Source organism: Geotrypetes seraphini, chromosome 4 (assembly GCF_902459505.1).
Source record: "Geotrypetes seraphini chromosome 4, aGeoSer1.1, whole genome shotgun sequence".
Taxonomy (NCBI): Eukaryota; Metazoa; Chordata; class Amphibia; order Gymnophiona; family Dermophiidae; genus Geotrypetes; species Geotrypetes seraphini.
Genome location: NC_047087.1, coordinates 155,255,858 through 155,274,539, shown reverse-complemented (window position 1 = coordinate 155,274,539; position 18,682 = coordinate 155,255,858). Strand labels below are relative to the sequence as shown.

The window sequence follows — 18,682 nt, the reverse complement described above, 5'->3', positions numbered from 1 at the left end:
TCCCTGGGGTCAGGGCACTCTGGAACAGGGGGCGTTTATTGCAGCACGTTACAGGGGTGAGTCTCATAGGGGTGCAGAGATGGGTGCTCGGGAGCAATAGGTGGGAAACACAGTGGGCATGTTATCACAGCATGCTATTGGGGTGAGCCTCATAGCGGGTGCCTCCAGTTCCCACTGTGCAGGATGGGGTGCTATGAGACCTCGGTGGAAGACACAGTAGGTGTGTCTGGTGGTAAGGCTGTCACAGGGGGCAGCCTACCCCCTAGCTGTTGCTGCACATAGGTGGGTGAGACGCCCCGGAGAGGTTCGCGGAAGGCCTTCATAGGCCGGTTTTCCTGGAGCACCCTTGCTGCCTCCATGCAGTTTGGGATGAGGGAGGTGGATTAGGCTTGGCGCTGGGCATGGCTGTGGGTGACTGCAGTCTGGGTCTGCTACAGGGGTCCTTGCAGTGCACTGCTTGCTTGTGCTGCTGTTTTTCTTCTGCTTATTTTCAGGAGCGATGGTCCCAGAGCACTTCAGTGATGGGGGTTTTCGGTGTGTCTGACCGGCCTGAGAGATGGATGCAGATGAGAGATAGAGTAGTTGCTGTGGAAGGCACCATTTCCTCTGCAGTCCAGGTCTGGTGGGGGCAAGGTGGCTGCTGCTAGGGTGCCACAGGTCAATGGCACACCCTTTGCAGGCAGATCGTGGAACTGGGGGCTGTTCCGCAGCTGTGAAATGTGGTTGGTTCTGCTGGTTTGTTCGGGTGGGGACCAGGCTGTGTGGGACACACACTGGTAGCTGGAGCAGGCTATGTGGCTGCTGTCAGGGCGCCACCGGTCAGTGGCACCCCTTATTTGGTGACCTGCCGCAGAATGGGGAGTGGGACCCGGCAGTTCCAGGGGGCCCAAGGGCGGCTGGAGTGGACTGCGTGGTTGCTGTCAAGGCATCACCGATCTGCAGCCTTCCCCAATTATATGGCATGCTGCAGACCTGGGGGATGTTCTGCGGTGGTGGTTTTGGGCCGGGCCAGGTGGTCTGGTGGTGCTGCCTGTGTGGCTAGAAGGCCATCGTACAGTTCTTTCCGTTTGATGTCTTTGATTGGAGGGTATGTGAAAGGTGTCTGGGTTCTCCTGTGTCTGGTTGTGGTAGTTTGGATTAGGCGGTTGTTCAATTAGTCTGGGCTGTTACCATTTATGGATTTAAATAATAGACAATAGAATTTAAATAATATTCTTGCTTGGGAGCCAGTAAGTCTCGGTGATGTGGTCATGTTTTCGTAGTGAATAGATTAGTCTCAGGGCTGTATTTTGTACTTTTATAGTTGTTTTATCATTGTTGCGGGGCAGGGGAGATATAGGATGTTGCAGTAGTCAAGGAGACCTAGGACTAGGGACTGGACCATGAGCTGAAATTGTTTTCTGTCAAAGAATTTTTTAACTTGCCTTAGGTTTCGCATGACTGTGAATGATTTCTGTATTGTTTTGTTGATTTGTGGTTGCATGGTGCAGCATCTGTCTATCATCATTCCCAGAAGTTTTAGAGTGGGTTGAATTGGGTATGTGATTGAGTTTATTGCTAGGTTTGTTATGGTTGGGGTTTTAGTTTTTTTCGAGAAGTATGAATTTTGTTTTCTCTGGATTCAGTTTTAGTTTGTGGTCTTTCATCCTTGTTGCCACTGTTTCTAGAGTTCTGTGTAGTGTGTCTGTCATGGTGGGCATTGGCTGATCAAAAGGTAGAAGAATGGTGATGTCGTCTGCATAGCTATAGGAGGTTAAACCTATGTTGTCTAGGCAGGTGCCGAGGGATTCAATGTAGAGATTAAAGAGTGTTGGGGATAATGGCGATCCTTGAGGTATGCCACAGGGGTTGGACCATGGTTCTGATTTTTCTTTGTTTGTCTTTACTCTTATGAATCCTTGAAACCATGTGTGTACTTTGCCTGTGATTCCTATTGTAGCAGGATGTCGTGGTCAAATGCTGCAGTGAGATCTAGTTGAATAATCAGAATTTTTTTTGCCTGTGCTGAGGTGTTTTCTAGCTTTGTCCAGAAGAGAGCCTTGTAGTGTCTCAGTGCTGAAGTTGGTTCTGAATCCAGACTGTGTAGGGTGGAGCAAATTGTGGTTTTCTAGGTAGTTGGTGAGCAGTTTAGCAACAAGGCCTTCCTTGTACTCTCTTTCTGTTACTACATATAACATGTGCACTCTGCCCCGCTCTCTCTGTCACATTCCATGTGCCCTCTGCCACGCTCTCACCGGGTGGAGAGATAGGAAGTAGGTGTGAAGGATTTGAGAGTTTGTAAACCCAATGAGCAGACAGGCAGGAGGGGCTAAATAAAGATTGTACATACTATATATTCAATGAATGTACTATGCCAGGTGTGTCTATTGTGCTAATTTCTGGGCAGAGGGCACCCTTTTGGGGCCCAAAACGTAAATAAATTATATTGCTTTATTTTACTCAAAGTCTCTCATCTTGTAGGCCACACTTGTCAAACACAAGGCCCAGGGGCCAAATCTGGCCTGCTTGCAGTTTTATTTGGCCCTCAGTGACTGTGTCGCATCTAAGTGCCTGACTGTGCAGCCCCTGTCCAAGTGGCACTGCAAGCTCCTCATCATGCTGCCTCAGTACCCATTTGCAGACAGAAGGACCCAGTTCCAGTGTAAAAGCTAGGTTGGAGCAGGGCGCTCCACAGAAGTGTCTGACCGCGCCATAGGTGTCTCAGGGCGAGGAAGGATCTATTCCTTTACTAAGACTATGTATCTTAATAGAAAATTTGGCCCTCGACTTAGCTTGTGTTTTAAATTTCGGCCCCTTTTGTGATTGAGTTTGACACCCCTGTTGTAGGCAGTGCTTTTCTCACAGCTTGAAAAAGTTAAGAAACACTGATTTAGACTAGAATATAGGTTTTGAAAATAATGAATTGGAAGGGTTTGATGAGAAAAACATCCATCTGTCCCTTTATGCTATTTTTTTTGGACATTTTTCTTTCTTGTCCCATAGGGTATGCATCACACAAAGAAGAAAATTCACCACCAAGTCTTTCTCATGATCTTAAATTAGCCCAGCAGGAATCATAATACTCACATTCCTCTTACTTTCATTAGTATGGGCATGGGTGTGGTTAATGCAGCCCTGAATATTAGCTTCTGGCTACTGTTTCCCTCCCTGTGGTAATGATCTAGTGCCTTCCCAGAGAATGCAGGAGAAGCTCTGCAGCCTGACCTTGGTCACTCTGCAGTCTTAGCTCATTTATATGTTACACTCCCTTGGTGTTTCACAGGATGTCTCTATGGATACCAGCATAAACAGAAGATAATAATCCAGCAGCCTTTAAAGCAACATTTCATCTAGAGAGCAAGAGGGTGGGAGCTCGGTTTTGCTGTGGAGACTTGTCTAGCTAGGCACAGAAAGGAACAAGAGGTAAGCACTTGTCTCACTGTCCTCCTAGAGAGAAACTGCGTGACTGCTAAAATTTAAAATGTCCCTAATGGCGTGCCGATACCCCTAATATTATACATAATGACCTAGGTTACTAGGGCAGTTGTAAACGCTGTGCTGCTGCCTTTTCCGATTTCATTACAGTCGGTAATTTTCTGCTTTGCTTCCTGTGGCAGGAATATGCACAGCTTTCTTCCATTTTTCTCCTAGTTACTGTCTTGAAAGTGATTTGCAGTGTCTAAGATACAGGAAGGCACGGTTAACTCCAAGACATAAGAACTCCATAAGGAGTATGTCTGGGAGAATATCGCCTCCTTCGCTCTCTAGAGCATAAGCAGGACACATTTCCAAGCTATGACAAAGAAATACACATAGCTGTTACAGCATCAGTATATAATTGTTGTTTGTTTGTTCAGAAAAAGATACTATAACCTCCAAAGCAGAGTTATCTTCCTGTGACTGATATGGCAACAAACATTTCAATCTGCGATGTGACAATCTATAACTGTTTCAGTTTTGTGCAGATAATCTGTGACTCCAAGCTTTTTGATCTCCCTCTCCTTTCAGTGTTTGGAAGGAAATTACAAGAGTTTATTGATCACAGCTGTTTCAGAATGATTTTTGATTGTTCCTGAGCTTGAATTTAGCAGGATGGCAAGAGATGTCATTCCACTGAAGGAGAATGCTTTTATGACTTAATTGTTTATTGTAAACACAGTGTATATTCTTATCTAGTAGCAGTATTATGAATTATCAGAACCAATCTGTAACAATTCAGAGGGCATGATTCCATTCCCTCTGCTGACTTTGGTAAAGCTAGGGAGGTAGTGTTCACAGCTCTTGGGCAGAGAGAGGCCTAGTCATGTGCAACAGTAACATGTAAAGGGCAATTCAATAACACGGCACCTACATTTACCTTTTTAAGCACCTAGATGTCCAGAATACTGTCACTTTTACAGGCTATTGTATACTTATGCATGTAAGTAGTAGCAAAGCAACTAAGTTATTGGACAGAAAACAGGGTAGTTTTAAATGGCCATTTTTTCTCAATGGAGGAGGGTAAATAGTGGAGTGCCACAGGGATCTGTATTGGGACCAGTGCTATTTAATGTATTTATAAATGATCTGGAAATTGGAATACATAGAATACATAGAGTATAACGGCATAACCAACAAGTCTGCCCACTCAAAGAACCCTCCCCCTAAAAGAACCCTCCCCTAAGCATTTCCCGGAGCAAACCCACATGTTTATCCCATCATCTCTTGAAGTCGAGCACATTGCTGGCTTTGACTACCTGACGTAGAAGACCATTCCAACGATCAACCACCCTTTCAGTGAAGAAGTACTTCCTGATGTTGCCATGAAGTCTCCCACCTTTGAGTTTGAGCGGATGCCTTCTTGTTGCCGTAGGACCTATAACAAAAAAAGATATCTTCCTCCATCTCAGCACGACCTGTATGATATTTGAACGTCTCTATCATGTCTCTCCTCTCTCTGCATTCCTTGAGAGAATATAACTGCAGCCTGCTTAGACGTTCATATGGGAGATCCTTGAGTCCTGAGACCATCTTAGTGGCCATTCGCTGAACCAATTACATTCTCTTCACATCCTTTTGATAATGTGGCCTCCAGTACTGAACACGGTACTCCAGATGAGGTCTCACCATGGACCTGTACAACGGCATTATAACTTCAGGCTTTCGGCTGACAAAACTTCTTCGGATGCAACCCAGCATTTGTCTAGCCTTGGTTGAAGCTTTCTCCACTTGATTGGTAGTCTTTGAAAAGGTTTAGGTCCCAATTCCTGCCCCATACTTTCTCTCTGTCTGTCATTTGTAAGACAGATGCACCTGGGGACATATCTTAGAGGCAAGAAATTATCTCCGAAACATGTCCGCTTTATTGTCAGCTTTACACCTCTTTTATATAATTTTACATGAATCAGTGTTGTCAGCATGTGACGTAAATGCAAACCATATATGGACACAGGTCACATGAAACTTTAAAGAAATTTACAAGCATTTTTACTATCTAAAGACTGAAGTCCATAGGGTGCCCTGGTCAGCAGAGCCTCTTATCTAAAGCTGCTTGCAAATACAGCTTATGAAAACAATTGAAGTCACTTCACAACAAGATAACACACATCTTTTCAAACATAAAATGTCCTTGCAGTATTTCAGCAAGAGAAGGCAAACAGAGTCTGGATTTACAGCTTTAAACACAGTCTAATGAAAACTACAAGACGTGTCCCTTCAGTCTTCATATCTTCACTAATGATTACACCCAGGTCCCGTTCTGCGACAGTTCTTGTTAAGGTTTCACCATTCAGGGTGTATGTTTTGCAGGGGTTACCGCTACCAAGGTGCATAACCTTACACTTTTTAGCGTTAAAACTCATTTACTACAAATAAACCCTTTACTGAAAACCAAATAATTAATCTATAAAGCAAATGCTGATGTAAATAAATTAAATGTAAATATAAATAATTGATAAATATATTTCAATCTTTATTAATCTTATAAACCTCAAAAATATATTAAAAGCTATACACATAAACATGATCTGACAAACATAGTCAAACAACAATCAAAAAAAAATACGTAATAGTCTTTGTGCAAGAACAAGCAGACAAAAAAAGATTGCTCTGTTCAAATTAATGAGATGTATTGTACTTATCTTAAAGCAATCCAAAAACATACGAGTGAAATCTTGGAGCGAGAATCATAAGTAAGATCCAAAATGGCAGATGAAACTTCTGAGTTCACAGTTCAGGATTCAAGGTTCAAAGTGCAAAGTGCAGTCACGTGCAAAAGAATCTATGTGCAACCAAAGCAAAACATTGTTGCAAACCTAAGTGCACAACAAGGAAAAGACAGCATCTTAAAAACTGCAGTGAGCACTTTGTAAAACTAAACAAGCCAGATTAATACAGATCGATCCTGCACAGTCAATGCTAACAGAAAACAATGTCCTTTTCATACATACAGAACACAGATACACCCTCGCCCAGTATGGAATATGTAATCACAAACTAAAAATAGAAATATTTAGACAAAAGTTAAACTGAACCACCAAAAAAGCCAGATTCTGCATACAGTGAAACACCATAGAAACAGTGACATGTCCCCTAATACTGTGCAAAATATAACGATAGCAGATATAAATTTGAAAAAACTAACAAATAATCACCACTTTACAAATTAACAAATAGAAATAACACACAAAAAAAATGGGAAATCAATTTTTCAATTAGCTTTCAGAGGCCAAAACTTCTTTCTTCAGGTCAGTACAGTATACTGCTGTTACAGTATCCTGCCCTGACCTGAGAAGAGGAATTTGGACTCTGAAAGTTTAGTAAAAAAATGTATTAAAATTAGGCAAATAAAAAGATTACCTTATTTCCATTTTCTGTTAACAAACATTTATCAATACAACTATGATTCTACATGTATTTTATTCTAAAGCAACAACAAAAAATCTTTTTCAACCTTTTCTCATTTCTGCTTTATCTTCTCTTTACTTCTTTCTATCCAGCGTCTGTCCTCTGCCCTCTCTCTCTGCCCCTTCCATCCACTATCCTCCCTCTCTGTCTGCCCCTTCCATTGATTGTCTGCCATCTGTCTCTCTCTGCCCCTTCCATCCACTGTCTGCTCTCTCCCCCTTCCATATGGCATCTTATCTTTCTATAAACTCTCTATCCTATGCCCCTTCTTTCTTTTGTACATGATTCATTCCAGCTTCACTCCCTCTCCATTTTTCTCTGGCTCCACTACCTCCCCTATGCTCTGGCATCTCTCTTCTCCTTTCCTTCCTTCCCTTCTCTTCCCCCATGTCCTGGCAATGGCATCTCTTTCCTCTCCTTCCATCTCTCCCTCCTCTTCCATGCTCTGGCATCTCCTCTCCTTCCTTTCCCCTTGGTCAGGCATCTGTCTCTATTCCCTTCCTTCTTCCCATGCCCTGGCATTTATCTCCTCTCCTTCCCTTCCATCTCTGCCTCCCCCTCCATGGTCTGGCCTCTACTTCCTTTCCTTCCCTCCCTCCTTCCTATCTCCTTGGTCTGGCATCTCTGTCTTCTTCCCTCCATGACCTGGTTTCTCTCTCTCCCCCTCAATGGGCTGGCATCTCCTTTCCTTTCCCTCCCTCCCTACTCCTCTCCCTTCCCTGGTCTTCCTTCATCCTCCCTCTTGCCATTTGGGTGCAGAAATTCTCTCCTCCTCCAATCCCTTCTCTCCCTCTCTTTGTCACTCTCCTGGTTTGGCAGCACAGCATTCACAACTCCCTGTTCTTGTTGGCTTTGGGCTGTTCTCTCTGCCAAGTCCTGCCTAATTCCTGTTTCTGTGAAGGAGGGACCCAACAGAGAGGAAGACCTAAAGCCAACAAGAGCAGAGAGGTGTGAATACTGTGCTGCTAAAGTTTCTGATGCCAGCCCTCAGAGGAGTCATCTGAGCACTTCACCTCCATATGCGCTGCAACAGGGGTGGACCGTACCCCCCACCCACACACACAGAATAAGCAGAATCTTAAAAAAACCAAATGTTATATATTTAATGCCGTGCTGAGGCAGTTTACCGGTTCCGAAACTGCAGAGTTATGCCACCCTGTTTCTCCTGTGCTGTATTTTCTGCACAGCCGTAGTGAGTGGTGGTGGGCTTGAGCAGACTGGATTCGTGAGGGTGGAGATCTCAGCCAAGGCTCACTACTGGAAGAGCTCTTACATCCACCAATCTAGGAGAAAGAGCTGGAGCTTGATGGCTGGAGCTCTGTCTCCCTGATTGGTGGATGTGCAGAGCTGTCCTTTGTGAGTGGCAATAAGCAGCTTGTTCACCGCACAATGAAAGAAGGTGCACGGCCGTGCAGCTGCACGGTTTAGAAACAGGGCCGGATTAATGTGTAGGCCCAGTAGGCATGTGCCTAGGGCCCAAAGTTGTCAGGGGGGCTTGCTAAAGAAAGAGGAATTGGGGTTTGTTTGTTTATTCTTTGGCAATGCAGGCCCCCTAGAAAAGATCAGTAGCACTGTGTCTGGGCCTGGCCCCCTTGGGAGATTACCCCCCCCCCCCCAGCATCGACAGCAACGCGGCCGGAATAAGTGATGTCAGAGGAGGGTAGACCGGCAGACTCAGAGAGTTGTTGTAAGGTTCCGCGATGACTTCGTCTGCTGGCTTTGCTCAGGGAAGAAGTAAGTGACATTGGAGAGGATGGACCGGCAGATGCAGTCATCGCGGTACCATGCAGCAAGTCCCCACATCTGCCAGTCCACCCCCTCCAGCGTCACTTACTTCTTCCCTGAGCAGAGCCAGCAGCTGAAGTCATCGCAGGACCTTGCTTCATGGCATTGGTTAGTTTGGAGGGAGAGAGAAAAGAACATAGAAGGGTGGGTGGAGGGAGAGAAAGGGTGCAGATGCTGATGGAAGTAGGAGGAAAGGAAAAGGGAGAGAGACATAAAGGGGAAGGGATACTGGATGGAATTGGGATGGAGGGAAAGAAAGGGGGCAGATGCTGATGGAAGTGGGGGAAGGGAGAGGAGAGAGTGAAATGCCAGACCATAGTGTAGGAGAAGGGAGGAGAGTGATACCAGACCATTGGAGGAGGGAAGGGAAGAAGATGGATGCCACACGAATGGGGGGGAGGGAGAGATGGAAGGAAGAGGCAGACAATTTCTGTTAGAGGCATAGAAGGAGAGCAGATGCCATTTGGAAAAGGCAGACAGTGGATGGAAGGAAGAGAATGATGAGAAGATGAGGAAAGCAGAAGCCAGACAACAAAGGTAGAAAAAAATGTCTATTTGTTTTATTTATTTATTTTTGCTTTAGGATAAAGTATTATTGTAGCTGTGTTAATAATAGTTTATTAATAGAAAATGGAAATAAGGTGATCCTGTTTATTGGACTAATTTTAATACATTTTTTACTAATCCTCAGGTCAGGATAGGGATACTGTAACAGTAGTATAGTTTACTGATCTAAAGAGGTTTTAACCTCTGAAAGCTAAGTGAGAAACATATTAGTCCAATCCGCGAAAGGAGGAAAGACCTCCAGCGCAGAAAACAACTAGGCAGGAGCGACAAAGCCCTACCCACACACAACCATTGGATGCCTCATGTGTGCATAAATAATACAGTGAAGATAATAGTGAAAATTATGTGAACAGTCATTAAATAGTCATTAAATTGTCACACGAGTGAAATCACACAGAGAACTCTGAGAACCCACCAGCCAACTCCCAAAAAGAACTTGAATTAGAACTTAGCTTGAAGGATAAGGCTGCTTCCTCTTGAAAAGAATCAACAGGCACGATGAAATAGGAGTCCAAACAGTCACCACAGTTGAAAATCCCCTGAACCTACAGGGGATTTTCAACTGTGGTGATTGTTTGGACTCCTGTTTCATCATGTCTGTTGACCCAGTAGCATACTAAGGGGGGGGGAGGTCCGCCCTGGGTGCACGCCCCAAGGGGGTACACATCCGGCCACCTTCCCTATTTTGCCGCTCACCACCATATCCCGGCACCGGCTCCCCCGCAGCGTCATTCCTTAACCCGGCCAGCCGGCCGGCAACTGGTAGGTGAAGACAAAAGATGAGGCGGGCTGGTGGGCGGGGAAAAAGCATCAGGCCCACAAGGCTTCACCTCCGGCGTCAATTCTAACATCGGAGGGTAAGTTCTGGGCCAGCCAATTGCTGTCTGGCTGGCCGGCAACTTCCTCCCCATTAGAACTGATGCCAGAAGTGAAATCTTGTGGAGAAATCGGCACGATGGCTTTGTGGGGGCTAGGGGGAGAGAGAAAGAAAGGCAAAAATAAAGAGGGGGGCCAGGGAGAGAGAAAGAAAGGCAAAATAAAGAGGGGGGGGCCAGGGGGAGAGAGAATAAAAGGCAAAATATAAAGAGGGGGACAAGAAAGAAAGCAGAATATAAAGAGGGGCCTGGGGGGAGAGAGAAAGAAAGCAGAAATAAAGAGGGGGCCGGGGAGAGAGAAAGAAAGAGGGGGGGGGGGCCTGGAGGAGGAAAGAAGAGGACCATGAAGAAGGACCAGAGACTTATAAAATCACCAGACAAAAAGGTAGGAATAAATGATTTTATTTTCAATTTAGGATCAAAATGTGTCCGTTTTGAGAATTTATATCTGCTGTCTATATTTTGCACTAGGCCCTCTTTTACTAAACTGCAATAGTTTTTTTAGCGCAGGAGCCTATGGAGCGTCGAGAGCACGTGGTCAATCAGCACAGCTCCCTGCACTAAAAACCACTATCGCGTTTTAGTAAAAAGGGTGGGTATTTGTCTATTTTGTATAGTTGTTACTGAAGTGACATTGCATAGAGTCATCTGCCTTGACCTCTTTGAAACCCCCCAGAATATAAGTGATAATTAAAATTTTCTCTGCATACAATGTGCTTTGTGGGTTTTTTTAAATTTTATTAGTGGTAGATCATTTTGACTTGGTCATTTTAAAAGTAACTCGCAAGCCCATAAAAGTGTGGGCATCCCTTCTGTAAACAGTGGTGTCCGTTCCAGCTTGTGCTCCCTCGGGTGGGTTGTTCATTTCTGGCTGGCTCCCCTGCTCAAAGCTGCGGGTATTGGCTCCTCACGCAATCCGCGGCTGCATCAGAAGTGTTCCCTCTGACGTCACGATGTCAGAGAGAAGGCTTCCAACGCAGCCGCGATCGTGTGAGGTGTAGACGCCTGCTGCTTTGGAGCAGGGGACCTGGCCAGACATGCTGGGCAGGGAAGAGATGTTCCTGCTGCACAGGGAAGGGGGTGAGAAAAATGCTGCGCTGCTGCTGCACCAATTGGGTAAGAGAGAGGAAGAAGGGAGACGGAAGACAAGGGAGAGGAACCAGAGATGCCAAGTCCATGGGAGGGATGGAAAGGAAAGGAGATACCAGACCATGGAGGGGGATGGAAGAGATGCCAATGGCATGGGGGAGGGAAGGGAAGGAGATAGAGATACCACACCATGGTGTGGAGTGGGAAGGAAGGAAGGAAAGGAGAAGAGAAAGAGAGAGATGCCAAAGCATAGGGGAGGGGGTGGAGACAGAAAAATGGAGAGGGGGTCAAGCTGAAATGAATCATGTGCAAAGGAGAAAAGGGACCCTGGATATACAGTTTATTGAAGGGACATAGAAAGAGGGAAGATGCCATATGGAAGAGAGAGGGGGGTGGACGTAGATGGAAAGGGGCAGAGGGAGTATGGGCAGTAGATGGAAGGGGTAGAGAGAGAGGGCAGAAGCTGGGTGGAAGGGGCTAAAGAGAGGCAGATGTTGCATGGAAGGGAGAGAGGACAATCGCTGTATAGAAAGAGAGAGATGAACATAAGAACATAAGAACATAAGCAATGCCTCTGCTGGGTCAGACCTGAGTCCATCATGCCCAGCAGTCCGCTCACCGGCGGCGCACAGGTCCTGGACCTGTGCAGAAATCCTCTATTTATACCCTTCTATCCTCTTTTCCAGCAGGAAACTGTCCAATCCTTTCTTAAATCCCAGTACCGTACTCTGCCCTATTACATTCTCTGGAAGCGCATTCCAGGTGTCCACCACACGTTGGGTAAAGAAGAACTTCCTAGCATTTGTTTTGAATCTGTCCCCTTTCAACTTTTCCAGATGCCCTCTTGTTCTTTTATTTTTTGAAAGTGTGAAGAATCTGTCCCTCTCTACTCTCTCTATGCCCTTCATGATCTTATAAGTCTCTATCATATCCCCTCTAAGTCTCCTCTTCTCCAGGGAAAAGAGACCCAGTTTCTCCAATCTCTCAGCATATGGAAGGTTTTCCATCCCTTTTATCAGACGTGTCGCTCTCCTCTGAACCCTCTCGAGTATCGCCATATCCTTCTTAAGGTACGGCGACCAATATTGGACGCAGTATTCCAGATGCGGGCGCACCATCGCCCGATACAACGGCAGGATAACTTCTTTCGTCCTGGTTGTAATACCCTTCTTGATTATACCTAGCATTCTATTCGCTCTCTTAGCGGCCGCTGCGCACTGTGCCGTTGGCTTCATTGTCATGTCCACCATTACCCCTAAGTCCCTTTCCTGGGTACTCTCATTCAATAACATCCCTCCCATCGTATAGTTGTACTTCAGGTTTCTGCTTCCCACATGCAGTACTTTACATTTCTCAACGTTGAACTTCATCTGCCATCTCGTCGCCCATTCCCCTAGTTTATTCAGGTCCCTTTGCAATTCTTCGCAGTCCTCTTTAGTCCGAGCTCCACTGAATAGTTTGGTGTCGTCTGCAAATTTTATTATCTCACACGTCGTCCCTATTTCTAGATCATTTATGAATATATTAAATAGTAGTGGCCCGAGCACCGAGCCCTGCGGAACACCACTTGTGACCCTCTTCCAGTCCGAGTAGTGGCCCTTCACCCCTACCCTCTGTTTCCTACCCGCCAACCAGTTTCTGATCCATCTATGCACATCTCCGTCCACCCTATGGTTCTTCAGTTTCCGGAGTAGACGCTCGTGAGGCACCTTGTCAAAGGCTTTTTGGAAATCTAGGTATACGATGTCTATGGGGTCTCCTTTGTCCGTCCGTTTGTTGATTCCTTCGAAGAAGTGCAATAAGTTAGTTAAGCACGATCTCCCCCTGCAGAAACCATGTTGGCTTGGTATCAGAAGTTCGTTTCTTTCCAAATGTTCATCGATGTTTTCTTTTATCAGCGCTTCTGCCATTTTCCCCGGAACCGAGGTCAGACTCACAGGTCTGTAGTTTCCCGGGTCACCTCTTGATCCCTTTTTGAAGATGGGCGTGACGTTGGCTATCTTCCAATCCTCTGGTATCACACCTGTTTTCAGGGATAGGTTGCAAACTTGCTGCAGTAGTTCCGCTATCTCCAACTTTAATTCCTTCAGAACCCTTGGATGGATTCCGTCTGGACCCGGGGATTTGTCAGTTTTTAGTTTTTCTATCTGCCTGCGCACATCTTCAAGGCTCACTTCCATGGATGTTAATTTTTCTGCTTGATTTCCATTGAAGAATTGCTCAGGTTCCGGTAAGTTGGTTGTGTCTTCGTTCGTAAATACAGACGAAAAGAACATGTTAAGTCTTTCTGCGACTTCTTTCTCCTCCTTCACTATCCCCTTCCTGTCTCCATCATCCAGCGGTCCCACCTCCTCCCTAGCTGGCTGTTTCCCTTTAACATATCTGAAGAATGGTTTGAAATTTCGTGCCTCCCTGGCTAGCCTCTCTTCATACTCTCTTTTGGCTTTTCGAACCACTCGGTGACATTCTTTTTGATACTTCCTGTGCTCCTTCCAGTTCCCCTCAGTTTTGTCCTTTTTCCATTTCCTGAATGAATTTTTCTTATTGCCTATCGCTTCCTTCACTATTTTAGTCAGCCATACCGGGTCTTTTGTTCGACTCTTTTTGCTCCCCTTTCTGAATCTGGGTATGTACAAATTTTGCGCCTCGCTCACCGTGTCCCTGAAAAAAAGCCAGGCATGTTCTACCGTTTGCCATTTCTTGGAAGTGTTCCTAAGTTTCTTCCTTACCATTTCCCTCATTGCTTCATAGTTTCCTTTCCTGAAGTTGAAAGTTGTTGCTATGGTTCTCTTTCCTTTCGGTATTCCTACTTCAACTTTGAATTTGATCATATTATGATCGCTGTTTCCCAACGGTCCCACTACTTCCACTTCCTTTGCAGGGCCCATTAACCCATTTAGGATTAGATCCAGAGTGGCATTTCCTCTCGTCGGTTCTCTAACAAGCTGCTCCATGAAGCAATCTTGTGTAGCCTCCAGAAATTCTGTCTCTCTAGCGCATCTGGAGCTTCCAAGTTTCCAGTCTATCCCGGGGTAGTTGAAGTCTCCCATAATAACTGTGTAACCACTTTTGCATTCTCGCTTCATCTCGGTTTCCATTTCTCTGTCGATATCTCCGGTTTGCCCGGTTGGACGATAGTATAGGCCCATCTTTATTTCATGTCCTTTCCTATCCGGTATTTTAATCCATAGTGATTCCAGCTTGTTGGTCATCTCCACTGTGTCCATTCTTGTCGATTGTATGCTTTCTTTTATGTATAGGGCTATTCCACCTCCTTTCTGTCCTGACCTGTCCTGGCGATAGAGCTTGTACCCCGGCAGTGCTGTATCCCATTTGCTTTCCTCATTCCACCATGTTTCAGAGATTCCAATGATGTCTATGTCCTCTGCATTGGCCAAAGCCTCTAGTTCCCCCATTTTGTTGCTTAGACTCCTTGCATTAGTATATATGCAATTTAGGTCCTGGCATTTTGTTGTCTTCACTACCTTTCCCTGTGCTTCGATCCTTGGTGTCTTCTCTTTTGCTGCACTCTTTCTAACCTCCTCTTCTGGTTTAGTCGACTCCTGTAATTTGTCCCTTGCTTCTTCCCAGCCTTTTTTCCCCTTAGTATCTTCATGGGATACCTTCTTCCGAATTGTCGACGCTAGGTCGACTGTCGGCTTTCCCCTTCCTTTTAGTTTAAAGCCTGTTCTATTCCTCTCATGACGTTGCTTGCTAGAAGTCTTGTTCCCGCTGCGCTCAGGTGCAGTCCATCTCTCCTGTAGAGCTTGTTCTTGCCCCAGAACATTGTCCAGTTCCTCACGAAGTGGAAACCTTCTTCCTCACACCATTTCCTCATCCACGCATTTATTGATTGTAGTTCCTCCTGCCTTTTCACATCTGCCCTCGGTACCGGTAGGATCTCTGAGAATGCTATCTTCTGGGTCCTCATCTTCAGCTTCCTTCCCAGAATCTTGAACTGTTCTATCAGCGTGCCTCTTCTGTAGTCTCTCCTGCTGACATCATTCGTCCCGATGTGGATCATTACTGCGGTCTCTTCCGTCTCTGCTCCATCCAGGATCATCCCAATTTTGTCCACGATGTCCTTGGTTCTCGCTCCTGGGAGGCAGGTCACCAGTCGATCCTCTCTCCCTCCTGCTATGTGGCTGTCCACATGCCTCAGGATCGAGTCTCCCACTAGGATCGCTGACTTTCCCTTCTTCAGTTTTCGCTTCGGTCTCAGGTCAATGTCCTCGGTGTGCTTCTCTCTCTCTTCTGGGCATCGACTAGCCAATTTCTCCCCCTCTTGTGGTATTCCTCCGTGGCTGTCTTCTTTGAGGTCATCTGCTTCTTGCTCCCCCTTCCATATTGGTGTAACTTCATCCTTCATCTGGAGTTCGTTCTCTGCCACCCTCCTCCTGTATGCTTCCTCAATGAATTCCTCGAGCTCCCTGACTTCCTTCTCAATGTGTCTCTCACTCCTGAAGTCTTCAAATGCCTTGATAGGGTCCTCTGTGGTGTAAAGTCCTTCTAGCTCCAGTATCTTGTCCTCAAGTCGCTTGACTTCTTTCTTCAAGCTTTTCAGCTCCTGACACCGACTGCATACATAAGACTGTCTCCCCGAGGGGAGGTAGTCATACATATGACAGTCTGTGCAGAACACTGGAAAGCTCATCTTCTGGTTTCCCTCTGCTTCCATCGTCATTCCTACTTTTAAGATAACAGTTAAGATTATGTGCTCTTTCTGTGCCTGTTTCTTGCCTTGCTACCTTCTTCTTGTGTGTGCTGCCTATGCTCTACCTTTCCTTGCTTTTGCTTGTGTGTTTATTTCTTCTGTGCCTGCTTCTTGCCTTGCTGCCTTCTTATGTGTGCTGTCTTTGCTCTTCCTTACTTTACTGCTTCTTGTGTGTGCTGGTTCTTTCTGCGCTTGCTTCTTCCTTACCTTCTGTGTTTCTGTACTTGCCGCTTCCTTACCTTTCAGTCCTTCCCTGTACTCCTGGGTGTAGTGACTTGGCCCTTCTTGAGGCCCTTCGCAAAGGCGCTCTCGCTAAGGCGAGCGCCTTTGCCGCCCGCCTTCGCCGCGCGCCGAACGGCTGCGTGCTGTTAGCTCCTCCCCTTTTGTAGGGGAGTTCGGACGCTGACTCTTCCGACGCGGTGGGGGTGGGCGGAGCTTACTCTCGCCCTGCCCCTAACCTCCTGCTCTTCCTCCTCGGCTCTTTTCTTTACTTTAACTGCTTTTAAACAGCTTTCTCCTGCTCCTCTTCCTCTCCCTTAGCTATTCTTGCTGCTCCTCCTGTCCGATGCTGTGCACCGTGTGTGTCTTTGACTCCTCCCCTTTTGTAGGGGAGTTCGGACGCTGACTCTTCCGACGCGGTGGGGGTGGGCGGAGCTTACTCTCGCCCTGCCCCTAACCTCCTGCTCTTCCTCCTCGGCTCTTTTCTTTACTTTAACTGCTTTTAAACTGCTTTCTCCTGCTCCTCTTCCTCTCCCTTAGCTATTCTTGCTGCTCCTCCTGTCCGATGCTGTGCGATGATTAAAGCAGAAACGACAAAAGGTAGAAAGATTTTTTTTGTTGCTTTACTTAGAATCAAGTAGTATTGTAACTGTATTGATAAAAGTTTATAAATAGGAAATGGAAATAAGGCAATTTTTTGGACTACACCCCTTTCCTCAGGACAGAATAGCATAACAGCAGTATACTGTACTGTTCTGAAGAAAGATTTGGCCTCTGAAAGCTAATTGAAAAATGGATTAGTCCAATAAAATGGTATTTTCTTATTTCTCTTTATTTGTTTTATTTTTATTTGTTAATTTGTAAAGTGGTGATTGTTATGTATCAGTTTTTTCAAATTTACATCTACTGTCTTTATATTTTGCACAGTATTAGGGGACATGTGTAACTGTTTTTTGTGGTATTGCATTGTATGCAGAGTCTGGTTTCTTGGCGGTTCAGTTTAACTTTTGTCTACATATTTCTATTTTTAGTTTGTGATTATTCCATATTGGACGAGGATGTATCTCTGTTCTGTGTGTATGAAAAGGACATAGTTTTCAGTTGGCATTGACTGCAGGATCAATTGACTGTGCGGGATCTGGCTTGTTTAGTTTTATAATGTATGTGTTGGTGTTCTAGTGCTCACTGCAGTGTTTAAGATGCTGCCTTTTCCTAGGTACACTCTTGTTGTGCGATATGTGGATTGTTACTAAAAAATATATTTTTCATATAGATGGGGGGGGAGGGGTCAAAAAATGATGGGCCCCGAGTCTCACATATGCTATGTACGCCACTGTGTTGACCATCCAAAGATGGTGTGCGGGTAGCGGTTTGTCGCTCCTGCCTAGTTGTTTTCTGCGCTAGAGGTCTTTCCTCCTTTTGCAGATCCCCCACACTGAGGACGCCCCGTTTCACTTAATGTATTATTGAGTATTTGTTTTGCTCTCGAGTGATCACTTCGGAGTTCTCTCTGAGAACCTATTGACTGTTACTGCCTTTTTGTAGCGTCTTTTTAAGTTGTTTTGGCAGTCTTGCTTTGGAGTTTTTTTTGTGAATTATAAATTGGTGGACTTCCCAAAGTCTTGCCAGCTGAAGATCTCTTCCTCTAGGAAGGAAGGAGAGATTTGTTCAGAGATGTTTGGAGGTTGCATAGAAGAAAAACTACACTGGTACTAGTATGGTAATCTTTGTTGTTTGTTTTGAATTAAAAAAAAAAAAAGAAATAAAGAAATAAAGTAGAAATACTAAACTAAACTAAACCTTAGGTTTGTATACCGCATCTTCTCCACGGTCGTAGAGCTCGGCACGGTTTACAGGACTAAGATAAAATGGAACTCCAAAGGATGGTTGTGGGTTGAGAGTAATGGAGAAAAAGGGAGTAAATAATGAAGTAAATAAAAAAATGGGTAAATAAATAGGGATGGGGCAGGGGGCGGGGCATGAGTGGTGGGGCGGGGAGCCCAGTGTACTTGTGTGTCTAGGGGGCGGGGCTTGTGGGGTGGGGTGGGGCGGGGGCCCAGTGTACTTGTATGTCTAAGGGCCCTCAATGAATTAATCCTTCCCTGCTTCAATATAACATTGGTATCATTGTAGCCACTACACTGAAATCTTCTACCCAATTTGAGACTTTGGCAAAGAAAAGTTTGGAATTATTAGGAAAGGCATGGTTAATAAGACTGAGAATATTATAACGCTTATTTCATCTGATAATATCCTCTTTAGATTTCCTTGATAGTAACGTATTATTTAAAGCAGTGGTCCCCAACCTTGTCCTGGAGAACCACCAGGGTTTTCAGGCTAGCCCTAATGAATATGCATGAGAGAGATTTGCATATAGTGGAAGTGACAAGCATGCAAATCTGCTCCATTAATATTCATTAAGGCTAGCTTGAAAACCCGCTTGGCCTGGTGGTCCTCCAAGACAGGGATGAGGACCACTGATTTAGTGCATGTTTGTATTTCTGAACTGCTGAAATTAGACTTGCTTTGCATGCAAATATAAATTGTTTGGCTATTTACTTTAGAATTA

General features: G+C 45.3%; 1 protein-coding gene across 1 annotated transcript in view; it reads left to right on the top strand.

Moving 5' to 3' along the window:
• Positions 1–3,166: 3,166 nt before the first annotated feature.
• Positions 3,167–18,682, top strand: part of LOC117359305 (tubulin polymerization-promoting protein family member 3-like) — a 336,205-nt gene continuing 320,689 nt past the window's right edge. Inside the window, exon 1 of the mRNA XM_033941842.1 lies at positions 3,167–3,402. The gene's annotated coding sequence lies outside the window, so the exon portion shown is untranslated. The remainder of the gene's footprint in view (positions 3,403–18,682) is intronic.